This window comes from Bombina bombina, chromosome 4 (genome assembly GCF_027579735.1).
Source record: "Bombina bombina isolate aBomBom1 chromosome 4, aBomBom1.pri, whole genome shotgun sequence".
Lineage (NCBI taxonomy): Eukaryota > Metazoa > Chordata > Amphibia > Anura > Bombinatoridae > Bombina > Bombina bombina.
In genome coordinates, this window is record NC_069502.1 from 490606429 (window position 1) to 490621301 (window position 14873).

The following is a 14873-nucleotide window of genomic DNA, read 5'->3' on the forward strand; positions in this document are numbered from 1 at the left end:
AAATCAAAAATGTTCTTTCATGATTAAGCTAGAGAATACAATTTATATTTTTAAAACAAATGTATTTCTATTATCTAATTTGTTTCATTCGCTCGGTATGTTTTGTTGAATGAGCAGCAATGCACTACTTGTTGCTGACTGAACACATTGGTGAGCAAATAACAATCAGTATATATATTTATATGCATCAACCAATTATCATCTATAACCTTGGTTCTACAGAGCTTGCCAAGATAAACCTTTCAGCAAAGGATAACAAGAGTATGATGCAAATTAATTAATAGAAGTACATTTTAAAAATGATTAATATAGTATTCTCTATCGGAATCCACAGAGTAAAGGCTTGTGTTTCAGATCCCTTTAAATTATTTTTAAACTAAAGATAATAATAAAAAAAATCGAAATTTAACTATAGACCAAGTTTAGGATGTGTATAAAAAATGAATGTTCTATGTAAATGAGGAATAATATCATTTAACTATACTATTCTTTTAAATACTATAAAATGAGAGATTATATAAACAATCTCTGTAATTTAACATTAGTTTTTAAGACTGTGATATTCTTCATTAATACAAATGTAACTTTTACATTGAGCTATTGACAGTCCCGCTAATGTGAGCACACATATTAATGTTCTTGTTTTTGTTACCTGAGGAGGAGATCATAGATCTTGCAGGGTGTCCCAAAGCCCATTGGACCTCAGCTGAAAAAAACAAATGTAAATATACAGAGTTAAAAATCTTATTTCAATCATACGAGTAAGAGCATTTTAATTAAAACAAAATGAATATTAAAAAACATACTTGTAGAATGGCCAATGCTTGCTTCATCAGGGGTGCTGCACATAATGTCCAGGTGTGTGGTGGCCGAGGAGAAGCGGTGGCTAGATTCAGTATGGATACTGACAGCAATAGTAGTGTACCTGCAGCAGCAGCAGCACTGGTAGATGCTTGAAAGAATTAAAACATGAAATAAAACATGAGTATCAACATAATTGTACATCATAATCTCAATAAAAAAAATATATATTTTAATTTAAAACATTTTGTGACATAAAAAACCCATGTAATAGAACTTTTATTACCTGCCAACTTGTCAGTATCATGCCCAACCAAAACCAGACCGAGCATATTTGCCCCCAGCTTCTCCATCAGCTGAGTCTTGTATTTGGAGAGCTCAGCTGTATACAGCATGCCACCATCTGTAGAACGGGCAGCCTGCTTCTCCCTGGCCAGCTTGTCCTTCAAGATTCTCTTGATGTCAGAGAATCTTTTCTTACAGTGCTCCACCGATTTCACATGAGTGCCTTTGGCGAAGACACTGCCAGCTATAGCTCTCTAAATGTCTTGTTTTTTGGAGAGCGAGGTCTGTCGGGCTTTGCAACCAAAAATAAAATAATAGTGCTCTAAAACAAGGGTAACTAAAACTCTATTCTGCTCAAAATTAAATTGAACATTTCTCCCTGATTTAGTCTTTCCAGACGCCATATCCAAAAAGAAATAGTAAAGCACACAAAAGTCGCAATAATAATATTAGAAAACACAATCAAAGGAAGACCTACAGCTCTTCTCAAAGCTTAGTAGGACTTAATAGACTCCATTTCCAATTCCCTTTTATAGATAGTTAATACGTAGACAATCAGCCGTTAACAATTAGGCAATCATCAATTAAACTTTTACAGTATTAAAGAGTACATATTATTTATAATACCGTCATTGAAGACGCCTGATTAGTATAATCCTCAAATGTCAACTGTATACACAACAATAACGATCTCTAATTGTGATGGTTGTGTCGCAGTTAACTAATATTAGTGATTGATTTTAGAGTTCATGATGGCGCAATCTAAATTATTTAGTGACAGTGAATTGGTCATCCTGGTCTATGGGATGGACCGCTATTTCACACGGATTGTGTAAGTGAGGGATATTGTCCGTGAGGAGAGGGATTGCATCATTTATTTTTTGACAATACTCTTTAGACGCCACAATACAGATAATCCTATTATCAAATGTATATTTAAAATGCTCTTTTTTGTGGATAAATAAAAGTTATTCATTGTTAACGCAGAGATAATAATACATTTTATTTTATTATCAGTCAGTCATTGGTGACGCATATAATATGATTAGTTTAAAATGTTTGTGTATTACATAGCAATCGTCATGAACACGTGATAAATATAATCCGCCAACCAAATATTAATAATTTGTTTCCACTTTCAATAACCAATCAGATTTCTCTCTAATTTGTATATTGGTGTCGCACTTAAGAATTATTTTACATAATGAGTAAAAAATGGCGCGACCACCGAGTTTCACGGATGGGGAATTATTAATTTTGGTATATGGGTTGGATTGTTACTTCCCTAGGCGTATAGGAGGTGTGCGAGGGATCTCCCATGAGGACAATGACTGCATTGTCTATGAGATGATGCAGCGTATGAGAAGGGTGTCGGGGATCAGGAGGTCGTGTCGGAGTTGTCTCCAGAGTTTTTCGGACCTTAGGAGACACCAAAATGAGTGATACTTACGATCGCTCATTCGAGCCTGTAAATATCACTTATATTATTGTGTATTGTACTTATAAATTATGTATAATTCAATGACGCAGATCCAAACATTTTCATACATGATAGAGTATTGATTTTTTTTTTTTTTATTGGGTTTCAAATTGTTCAAAACAATACATCCAATTATTGTAATTGACTTTCAATACAATGAATAGAAGAAAGAAACAATGATGTAACAACATGGACATTTTAAACCATCCCATTACTTAACACTTTTAAGAAGTCTCTAGTTCCCAAAGAATTGTCCAAACACATTACCGTAAAGTATGTAAGAAAAAAGAAGGAAAAGAAAATAGAAGAAGGAGAATAAGAAAGACAGTTACTGGTCAGCCTGTCCATGATCAAAACCCTGCTCCCAGATAAAAAGCACGTCTGTAATAAAGTCCAGTTTTCCCATATATTGGTAGTATTGTTTCTCAAGAGTTAGAATATGTTCCACTCCGGATATCCATTGTGCATACAAAGGAATCATTTGGGTTTTTCAAAGTCTTGGTATTAATCTTTTTGCGCTTACAATCATCAATTGAAATAACTTCGTACGGTATGCACAATGCAATGTCGGAAAAAGATTAAGTAGGATCAGTTTAGAACTAAGAGTGATATGTAGACAATGGCCCCTAGTTATCAAGCCGTCAACCTCAAATACGCTGGAATTCCGCAGCGTATTTGTGGCGAGGCTGATTCGCCTTAGTTATCAAGCCCTAGATACCAGCAAAAGTAGAATTTTGTGACGTAAGCTTCGATCCGCCGGACTCAGTCCGACACAGATCGATTCTTACGTCCTTCCCGATGTTCCGCACACAAGTGCGGCACTATCTGACTACTTTTGCTAGTTATCAAAAAACTAGCAGGTACGCTCTGCACTTTTCCGGCCCAGCGTACCTGGTTTTCAAACCGCCACCCTGGAGGCAGAGGATCCCATAGGAATCAATGGGAGTCTGACCATAGCAAAAGTTCATGTTCGCTGCTGCCAGACATCCCATTGATTCCTATGGGAGATGTCTGCACCTAACACCCTAACATGTACCCCGAGTCTAAACACCCCTAATCTGTCCCCCCTACACCGTCGAAACTAAATAAAGTGTTTACCCCCTAAACCGCCGCTCCCGGAGCCCACCGCAAGCAATAATAAATATGTTAACCACTAAACCGCCGCTCCCGGAGCCCACCGCAAGCTATACTAAATATGTTAACCCCTAAACTGCCGCTTCCGGTCCCCACCGCAACTATAATATATGTATTAACCCCTAAACCGCCATTCCAGACCCTGCCGCCACCTACATTATACCTATTAACCCCTATCCTGCCCCCCCTATACCGTTGCCACCTATAATAAAGTTATTAACCCCTATCCTGCCGATCCCGGACCTCGCCGCAATTAAATAAATAGTTTAACCCCTAAACCGCCGCTCCCGGACCACGCCGCAACCTATATTAAACTTATTAACCCCTAATCTGCCCCCCCTACACAGTCGCCACCTATAATAAGTTTATTAACCCCTATCCTGCCCCCCTACACCGTCACCACCTATAATACGTTTATTAACCCCTATCCTGCCCCCCCACACCGCCGCCACTGTAATAAAATTATTAACCCCTAAACCTAAGTCTAATACTAACCCTAACACCCCCTTAACTTAAATATTAATTAAATAAATCTAAATAATATTTATCTTATTAACTAAATTAATCCTATTTAAAACTAAATACTTACCTTTAAAATAAAACCTAATATAGCTACAATATAAATAATAATTATATTGTAGCTATCTTAGGATTTATTTTTATTTTACAGGCATCTTTCAATTTATTTTAACTAGGTACAATAGCTATTAAATAGTTATTAACTATTTAATAGCTACCTAGCTAAAATAAAGAGAAATTTACCTGTAAAATAAAAACTAACCTAAGTTACAATTACACCTAACACTACACTATACTTTAATAAATTATTCCTATTTAAAACTAAATACTTACCTGTAAAATAAACCATAAGATAGCTACAATATAAATAATAATTATATTGTAGCTATTTTAGGATTTATATTTATTTTACAGGTAACTTTGTATTTATTTTAGCTAGTTAGAATAGTTATTAAATAGTTATTAACCATTTAATAACTACCTAGCTAAAAGAAATACAAAATTACCTGTAAAATAAATCCTAACCTAAGTTACAATTAAACCTAACACTACACTATCATTAAATTAATTAAATAAATTACCCACAAATAACTATAATTAAATCCAATTAAATAAACTAACTAAAGTACAAAAAATAAAAAAAGCTAAGTTACAAAAAATTTAAAAAATAAGTTACAAACATATAAAAAATATTACAACAATTTTAAGCTACTTACACCTAATCTAAGCCCCCTAATAAAATAACAAAGCCCCCAAAATAAAAAAAATGCCCTACCCTATTCTAAATTAAAAAGTTACCAGCTCTTTTACCTTACCAGCCATTAAAAGGGCCTTTTGCGGGTCATGCCCCAAAGAATTCTGCTCTTTTGCCTGTAAAAGAAAAATACAACCCCCCCACATTAAAACCCACCACCCACATACCTCTAATCTAACCCAAACCCCCCTTAAATAAAACTAACACTACCCCCCTGAAGATCATCCTACCTTGAGTCGTCTTCAGACAGCCGACCACCGATGGAACCGAAGAGGAGATCCGGAGCGGCAGAAGTCATCATCGAGGCGGCGCTGAAGAAGTCTTCCATCCAATAGAAGTCTTCATCCAGGCGGCGTCTTCAATCTTCATCCATCCGGAGTGGAGCGGAGCCATCTTCAGACGAGCTGATGCGGAGCCATCCTCTTCTTCCCGACGACTAACGACAAATGGATATTCCTTTAAGGGAAGTCATCCAAGATGGCGTCCCTTCAATTCCGATTGGCTGATAGGATTCTATCAGCCAATCGGAATTAAGGTAGGAAAAATCTGATTGGCTGATTGAATCGTCGTTAGTCGTCTGGAAGAAGAGGATGGCTCCGCGTCGGCTCGTCTGAAGATGGCTCCGCTCCGCTCCGGATGGATGAAGATTGAAGACGCCGCCTGGATGAAGACTTCTATTGGATGGAAGACTTCTTCAGCGCCGCCTGGATGATGACTTCATCGGATGGAAGACTTCTTCAGCGCCGCCTGGATGATGACTTCTGCCGCTCCGGATCTCCACTTCGGTTTCATCGGTGGTCGGCTGTCTGAAGACGACTCAAGGTAGGATGATCTTCAGGGGGGTAGTGTTAGGTTTATTTAAGGGGGGTTTGGGTTAGATTAGGGGTATGTGGGTGGTGGGTTTTAATGTTGGGGGGGTTTGTATTTTTCTTTTACAGGCAAAAGAGCAGAATTCTTTGGGGCATGCCCCGCAAAAGGTCCTTTTAAGGGCTGGTAAGGTAAAAGAGCTGGTAACTTTTTAATTTAGAATACGGTAGGGCATTTTTTTATTTTGGGGGGCTTTGTTATTTTATTAGGGGGCTTAGATTAGGTGTAAGTAGCTTAACCCCTTAAGGACCAGCGACGTACCCTGTATGTCGCTGGCCTTTTTTTGGGACTTGATTGGAGGGAGGGCATTAATCGCGTGTTCTTGCTAGACTTGTGCTATTATGTCCTGAAAAAACCCTTAACGACCAGTGACATACAGGGTACATTGTGGTCATTAAGGGGTTAAAATTGTTGTAATATTTTTTATATTGATAAGGAGAGAAGAGGTAAGAAAACCTCATTTAAGGATGGTGGTTTAAGCTAGCACTCATTCCTGTCAAACGTTAATTAAAAAGCAAAACTTTAATAAGTAATTTAAAATACCACAGTGTACCATTCATTAAAACTAAGTCTCAATTGTCCCTCTGTTTCCTGGCTGATAGCAGCTCCCTCGGCTTCAGGTGACAGGGACAATGGACTACTAAGTTTAAAAACAACAATCACCAACATGCAACTAAGTGCACAAAAAATGAGCAGCAAACTAGTTTCGGCTGTGCTATCAGCCTTTCTCAATGCTATGGACAAACTGAGGCCCGGGTGCCACCCCTTTAAATAGCACTAAACTTAATCCTTAAACCAATCAGCGATTCATGTGAGAACACTCCTACTTCCAATCCAATCCCTGTCTATTGCGGGATTGTGACGTACACAATTTTTTATATGTTTGTAACTTATTTTTTTATTTTTTGTAACTTAGCTTTTTTATTTTTTGTACTTTAGTTAGTTTATTTAATTGAATTTAATTGTAGTTATTTGTAACTAATGTATTTAATTTATTTAATGATAGTGTAGTGTTAGGTTTAATTGTAACTTAGGTTAGGATTTATTTTACAGGTAATTTTGTATTTCTTTTAGCTAGGTAGTTATTCTAACTAGCTAAAATAAATACAAAGTTACCTGTAAAATAAATATAAATCCTAAAATAGCTACAGTATAATTATTATTTATATTGTAGCTATCTTAGGGTTTATTTTACAGGTAAGTATTTAGTTTTAAATAGGAATAATTTATTAAAGTATAGTGTAGTGTTAGGTGTAATTGTAACTTAGGTTAGTTTTTATTTTACAGGTAAATTTCTCTTTATTTTAGCTAGGTAGCTATTAAATAGTTAATAACTATTTAATAGCTATTGTACTTAGTTAAAATAAATTGAAAGATGCCTGTAAAATAAAAATAAATCCTAAGATAGCTACAATATAAATATTATTTATATTGTAGCTATATTAGGGTTTATTTTAAAGGTTAGTATTTAGTTTTAAATAGGATTAAGTTAGTTAATAAGATAAATATTATTTAGATTTATTTAATTAATATTTAAGTTAGGGGGTGTTAGGTTTAGTGTTAGACTTAGGTTTAGGGGTTAATCATTTTATTACAGTGGCGGCGGTGTAGGGGGGGGCAGGATAGGGGTTAATAAACGTATTATAGGTGGCGACGGTGTAGGGGGGCAGGATAGGGGTTAATAAACTTATTATAGATGGCGACGGTGTAGGGGGGGCAGATTAGGGGTTAATAAGTTTAATATAGGTTGCGGCGGGGTCCGGGAGCGGCGGTTTAGGGGTTAAACTATTTATTTAGTTGCGGCGAGGTCCGGGATTGGCAGGATAGGGGTTAATAACTTTATTATAGGTGGCAACGGTATAGGGGGGCAGGATAGGGGTCAATAGGTATCATGTAGGTGGCAGCGGTGTCCGGGAGCCGCGGTTTAGAGGTTAATACATTTATAAGAGTTGTGGCGGGGTTAGGGGTTAATAACTTTATTGAGTTGCGGGGGGCTCCGGGGGCGCCGGTATAGGGGGTAGAACAGTGTAGTTAGTGTGGGTGCTTAGTGACAGGCTAGCAATAAAGCTTTCAAAAAGCCAAAGAGCAGCGAAATCGGATGAGTGATAACTCTCACAGTCCGCTGCTCATCGCCCCGTACTTGGTGCGCGGCTTTTTGACAGCTTTTTTGATAACTTAGGCGGAATTTTGAAGGTCCACGGCGGCGATGGTAGGCGAGCTTAGGCGGGCGCATTGAACTGGCGAAGGCAGGTAAAGTAGACGGCTTGATTACTACCCCCCCTAGTATCTTATTGATGCTGTGTTCTATTTGTGCCCAGAAGTTGGTCAGAAGCGGACAGTCCCACCAAATGTGCGTCAAGGTACCAGTCCCACCACACCGCCTTCAACAAGCTGAGGAAGCAGTAGGGTAAATATATCTGAGGCTCTGTGGTGTCAGATACCATCGGGCAAGTATTTTGTAGTTCAGTTCCAATATGAACAGTGAGGTAGAAGCTGTATGAGTTATTTTGAAGCAAAGACTCCAGTCTGCGTCCGTAACATTTTCCGGTATGTCTGTATTCCACTTCCCTATAAAGTTAGGCCGTTGGCTCGGGAAAGTCCCTCTAAGCAATTTATATATGAATGAAAGGTGCGCTCGTTTTATCTCAGGATTTACACATACCTTCTCAAAGACCATTAATGGCCTGGATATATTACCTTTATGTGTAGTGTTGCTAAGTGCATGCCTTATCTGCAAATATGAAAACCACCTAAGGAAGGGTGGACCCAGCTCATTATTTAACACAATTCTATCTTTGATCTCCCCTGCCTCCAGCAGGAGGTAAATCGGTAGATTGCGTAAATGTTCAGCATTGTTTATGTGATTAAAAGAGGTATGTTGCAAGAAAATCTGGTTGCCTAATATGGGGGTTAAAGGAGAAACTGGAGTAGAGATGCCTGAAATATGCGCAATCACGTGGTCCCACACGTCCAGAGAAGCCTTGACATACCTGTTTTGGTATGCCTGTGGTGGTCTATGGTTTTTAGGTAACCATGCAATATCTCTCATACATTTAATTTTTAAAAGGGAGCACTCAACTTGTATCCACAAGGCAGATGGACAGGAATGGGACGAGGAGATCACTCTAGCCATATGTACAGCTCTGTAGTAATTCAAAAGGTTTGGGACATTAAGTCCACCATCCTCTTTATGCAGAAATAAAGTATGCTGAGAAACCCTAGGCTTCTTGTATACCAAATAAATGAATTAATCATTTTCTGCTGAGCTCTCAAATACGATTTAGGCAAGGCCATCGGCAATGTCTGGAAAAGGAACAAGTATTTCGGTATCAGCATAATTTTTACTGTGTTTATCCTTCCCATCCAAGACAGATGCCCCCGCCTATGCCATCCCTCTAGGAGGGCTTTCACCGAACCTTGGCGAGTGAGATAGTTGGCTTGAAATAAGTCTTGGTGATTGTTCGGGATCGTTAGACCAAGGTATTTAAGCCTATAAGTGATCCGGAGTGCTGTGTGGTGTTTTATGAAATCTATATCTTGTTGAGGTGTATTTACTAATAATATACCCGATTTCTCCATATTAATGGAGAAGTTAGATACCTGCGCATATGCTTCTAGAGTCAGTATTAAAGCAGGAAGGGTAGAGGAAGGAGATTGGAGGGTGAGAACCACATCGTCCGCAAATAACAAACATTTCTGAGTTATATGGTTATATTGTAAACCTAGTATGTCCTTATTTTCTCTTATTTTGATAGCTAAGATCTCAATAGTGATAGCAAACAATAGCGGCGACAACGGGCAACCCTGGCGGGTACCATTAGTTATGGAGAAGGGTTGTGAGTGAGTCCCATTTACCCGAACTCTAGCCCTTGGACCTGAGTATAATGCTTAAATTCTAGTCACAAAAGTGTCAGAGAAACCAAACTTTGACAGGGCCCTCCACATAAAATGCCAGCTGACCCTGTCAAAAGCCTTCTCCGCGTCAGTTGATAGAAGCGCCAGAGGAGTCTTTTTATATGACACCTGCAGGGAATGGAGTACTCTAATCATGTTATCCTTAGCTTCTCTTCCTTTAACAAAACCCACCTGATCTGGGTGTATAATCTTAGGTAAAATAGTGTTAAGATGGTTTGACAATATTTTAGCATATATCTTTGTGTCAATATTTAGAAGCAAAATAGGCCTATAATTACCCGCCAGAGTGCCCGGTTTGTCAGCTTTTGGTAGGACTGTAATAGTGGCTTCTAGTAGGGATCCGGAGAGAGCCTCGCCTTTATCTATTGAAGTGAACAATGTGTGTAATGGTGAACCTAATCTAGATTGGAGCAACTGGTAGAATTTTGCCGTTAGGCCATCTGGACCAGGCGATTTGCCGTTAGGGAGTGCCTTAATAGTGTCTATAATAGAGTCTAGGGTGTGTCTATCTTCCTCTGAAATTTGCGAGGTTTTTAAAGTATTAAGATATTGTGTTATATTACTGAGTGCTTCTTGAGAAATATTAGGATTCAGATTGTAAAGTTTTGAGTAATAGGATACAAAAGAATCAGCAATGTCTTCATGTTTACTGACTACCCTACCTGAAGGATGTAAAATTGACCTGATAAAAGAATTGTATTTTTGTTTTTTAAGTGCTCTAGCCAAAAGAAATCCTGCTTTATTACTTTCTGCAAAAAAATTGGACTTAGTGGTGAGAGCCCTCAAATGTGCATTTTGGGTTAAAAATTTATTTAGACCGTCTCTTGCTAGGGTGAGTTCTGAGAGCTTTTGAGCAGAAGTTTGGTCAGCCGCCTCCAAGCTTTCGGTCAGGGAAACAAATTGAACTGATTTCAACTTTTGCAATTTAGCCGTATGCTTTATTAAATATCCCCTAATGTAGAATGTATATGTTTCCCAATTATTCACAGCAGATGTGTCTTCTGGTTTATTAATTATAAAAAACTCGTCAGTTGCTTTTATTATTTCCTCTAGCGTTTCTTGGCTAGCTAAAATGGACTCATCCAATCTCCAATTTAGGGTGTTTCTAGGTCTAGTAGCCCAATGAAAATTAGATATGACCATGCTATGGTCAGACCAAGGTGTATGTGTTATTTTTTATTGTATTAGGTCAGTTAAGAGCACCTGACTACACATTATATAATCCAATCGGGAGTAAGAGTGCTGGGGGTGAGAAAAAAAAGTATAATCTTTTTGCATAGGGTGCGCTAATCTCCAGGTATCGAATAAGGAGATGGAATGTAGAGCAGCCCAATTAGCTTTCAACATTTTATTGCTAAGGTAAGGTTTCCCAGTTGAATTATCCAATGTAGGGTGCATGGTGTAATTAAAATCACCCCCTAGGATGATTGGGCTCTTGGAAATATCCACAATTGCATTAATGAGTGACTTAAAGAAGAAGGGTGTGGGTCTGTTTGGAGCGTAAATATTGGCTAAAGTAATTAGGGTACCATAGTAAAGCCCGACCAGAATCAATATTCTACCTTCCTTATCTGAGTACTTCTGAAGAAGTTCAAAAGGGGCATTACGTTTGATCGATATGCACACACCATTCTTCCTGCATAAACCTGAACTTAAAAAATGTTTATCGTAGTATCTTGTGGCTATTCGGGGTTCATTTCGCTTCTTAAAATGAGTCTCTTGTATCATTACTATATCTATATTCTTTTTGTGGAAATCATAGTATGCTATGGAGCTCTTTTCAGCGGAAAGAAACCCTTTCACATTTTTACTCGCTAGTGTTAGAGTACTCATTTCAGATTCTGAGTCTAGCTGATAGGAGTCACAAGGCGCGTATGTCTCTTTAAGGTTACACGGAGGTCAAAAGGCACAAGTCCTTCAAAAAAGTAAATAGAGAAAATAAGTGTAGTAGAATAAAAGTTAGTATAATAAGGGGGTTAAATTAAGGCCTAATGGACAATATATATTGTTTCGTAGTAAGTCTAACCACCCAACAAAATAATGGGGAACAGTACTTCAATGCAAATAAGAACAAACTTGCAAAACTTTCAACAAATGAGGCAGGGTAACAAACCGGGTATCTGCTTATATCATAAATATAACATTCAGCAAAGTCTTAAACAAATCAATCTAGATTTATGTTAACTAGCGTATGCTATCCCGTATATTCCGGGGTTACATTTCTAACGAAGGATACATATAAAAACCACACAAAGGTTATGCAAAATTAAACTAATACCTTCTAGGCATAAATACTGCTATCTGAACAGAGCAATCTAAACTGCTAATAATTATGAGTTTCTGCTATAATCATAAGCATTCACCTCACTTTGTCCCAATCCAAAATACCATCAGGCTGGAGAGACATTTACGCCTGATATGATTGGGAAAAGCAATTTGAAGGCAACGAGAATTGTGATTTTAATAACTCAGGGACAGCAGAGCCGCCCACTTAAACAGCATATATTATCATAGACAGAATCCTGCAATAAAATAATCTCTTAACTCTGTTGCTAGAACCTTAGCAGCTGAGATTTCCATGAAATTAAAACTGAGTAACGACAAATTACCTAACATACTTTGAATTACTGCTGGTCTGAGTCTATAAGTAACTCCACACCCCCGGTCCACACCACCCAAATACAATCACTCTTGAGCTAGCAAGCCGCTTGGGGCCTATGCTTAGTGAGCCGTACAGACCGGGGGCCCGGACCCCCCCCCCCCCCGAGACAGCAAACACAGTATCAACATTTGAAAACAGTGCAATGATTTAGAGCTTATAGGCTAAAGGAAACAATGCAAACTTTTAAATATACAAACATCAACATTAAATAGTTGGGTTATAAGTCAGTCTGCCTTTCGCCAAACCCAGTTAATCAGTTACACTCAATATACTTGCCGCACTTCTCTGGATCGGTCCTGCACTTATCGGTGTGATCACTGAAGCAAATTGTGTCCATATCGCTTCATTCTGGTTGTCCTGAACCGCCATCAGCGGAGCCAATCTGTTTCGGTTTAAGCTGAGTAGTCGTCTTCTCCGGCCAAGGTTTCCTCTGTGGTTTTGGAGCTGACAGTCCTGTCAGATGATTTTGTAATGTTGGCACAGAATCCTTGTTTGGGACTGAAATTCCCATCATATTACAAAACTTATCAATGTCAGAGAGAGATTTACATTCACAACGACTCCCATTTTTTGTAGAAATTACCGAGGTGGGGAATCCCCATCTATATGGGATCTTTAACTGACATAGATGGAGAATTAAGACCGAAAAGTCTCTTCTTTTTTGTAAGTTTCTTGCAGACAAATCTTGAAAGATCTGGATACGGCTGCCCTGGTATGCCACTACTTGCTGTTTCCTGGCTAAATTGTATATGCCCTCTCTATGATGGCAGTTCTGAAACCGAACAATAATATCTCTGGGTGGGGAATCTGCATCCGGTTTTGGGCGCAGGGCCCTATGAGCTCTGTCCAGGATGATATTGGATAATTCCATATTTCCTGCTCCAGCTATGTCTGTAAATAGACCTTGTAGGAACTCTTGTATTTCATTACTTTGTACCGACTCGGGTATCCCTCGAAACCGCAAATTATTGTGTCTAGTGTGGTTTTCGAGGTCATCTAGCTTATCTTCCAAGTCAACTGAGTGCTGTTGTTGAAATGTTATCTTGGAAGATAATTCTGCAATTTTTTGGGAAAAGACATATTCGTGTTCCTCCAAGGAATCGACTCTGTGGCCTAAATCTGTAATGTCCTTTTTTACGTCTGCACACTCTTTTTTGATGCAGGACTTGACCTGATCGATCAAGGCCTCCATAGCCCTATAGGTTATTGGTGGTTCATCCTCTTTATCATTGGTCCTAGGAGACATGCTCCTGGAGTCATCAGAGCCCTCTCCTCTTGTGATTTTTGTGGTGTTTTTTGCACTTTGTCACATTTTGCTGCTCTTTTCTGCGACATTTTGACAATTCGATGTGTCTATAGGAAGGCTGGAAAACCTCTATCTGGGAAACCCCACTCCCCAGGAAGTTTGCTCTCACAGAGCAATCATGGAAAACGGGAAGAGGATATGACCCGTTGACACAAAGGACAACGGGAAAAGGGGGGGAGTAGGGCTGGCTGTGGTGTCTAATCTGCTGGTATATGCTCTGTACAGGTATCACAAAAGCCACTCAGTATGAGTTATCTTTCCACTTTCAGAAATATGTAGGAGGTTATGACTAAGTAAACTCTGGTATTCTCAGATTTCCATAAAGATGCTTTGGCGAGTACCAAGGCCAAACTCAGGACACTCTTGCTGAAGGAATATTTTACACCTCTATGAATCGATCATAGGTTTTTATTTTTAAACAGAGAGACACCCTGAGGAGCAAAATTCAGAATGCTGTGCTGTTTATGGGACCTGCAGCAGATGATCATTCCATTATGTCCCCTTATGAGCAAACATATGAACTCTCTGGCATAAAGGGCTTAAATCATAGGCTAGTTACCAGTATAAATGCTGATTTGTCATCACATAAACTTATAGGTAGAAAATTACACCGTTGCTGCATTATAGTTCACCAAGAAGCAAAGCGTTTTAATTTAATTTATATGCAGGAGCACTGAGAGGGATAATTCTGTGTGAGGTGTCTTGCACTAATAATCATGTACCATGCCATTAATTACTCCCACCATAGAGCACAGTTCATGCGTTGGTGACCATTTTAAGTGGCTTTATAGATGGGCTAATAAATTCCCACCCTTACACATAGAATCCCTTATATGTCCGATGCATCTGTGTCCCCAGAGCTCATATATTATCAAGACAGGCAGACTTATTATTCAAGAGTTCCCCAAAAAATCAACATCATTAGCCGTTTCTTTCTCTGCTATTCTTACTGATACAGCAGGCTGGCCTGTAGAAGACGTCACACACGCTCCGGAGTGGACCCCCGACAATCCGGAGCATTTACAGGTTCCTCTGTGTGTCAGGTAGGTACTTCAACGAACCCTACAGGCTGCGATACACCTCCGCTGATAATGGCACTCAAGGATATGCCGCCCGATCTCGAGTGGGGTAGGATGTATAACCTTCTGTG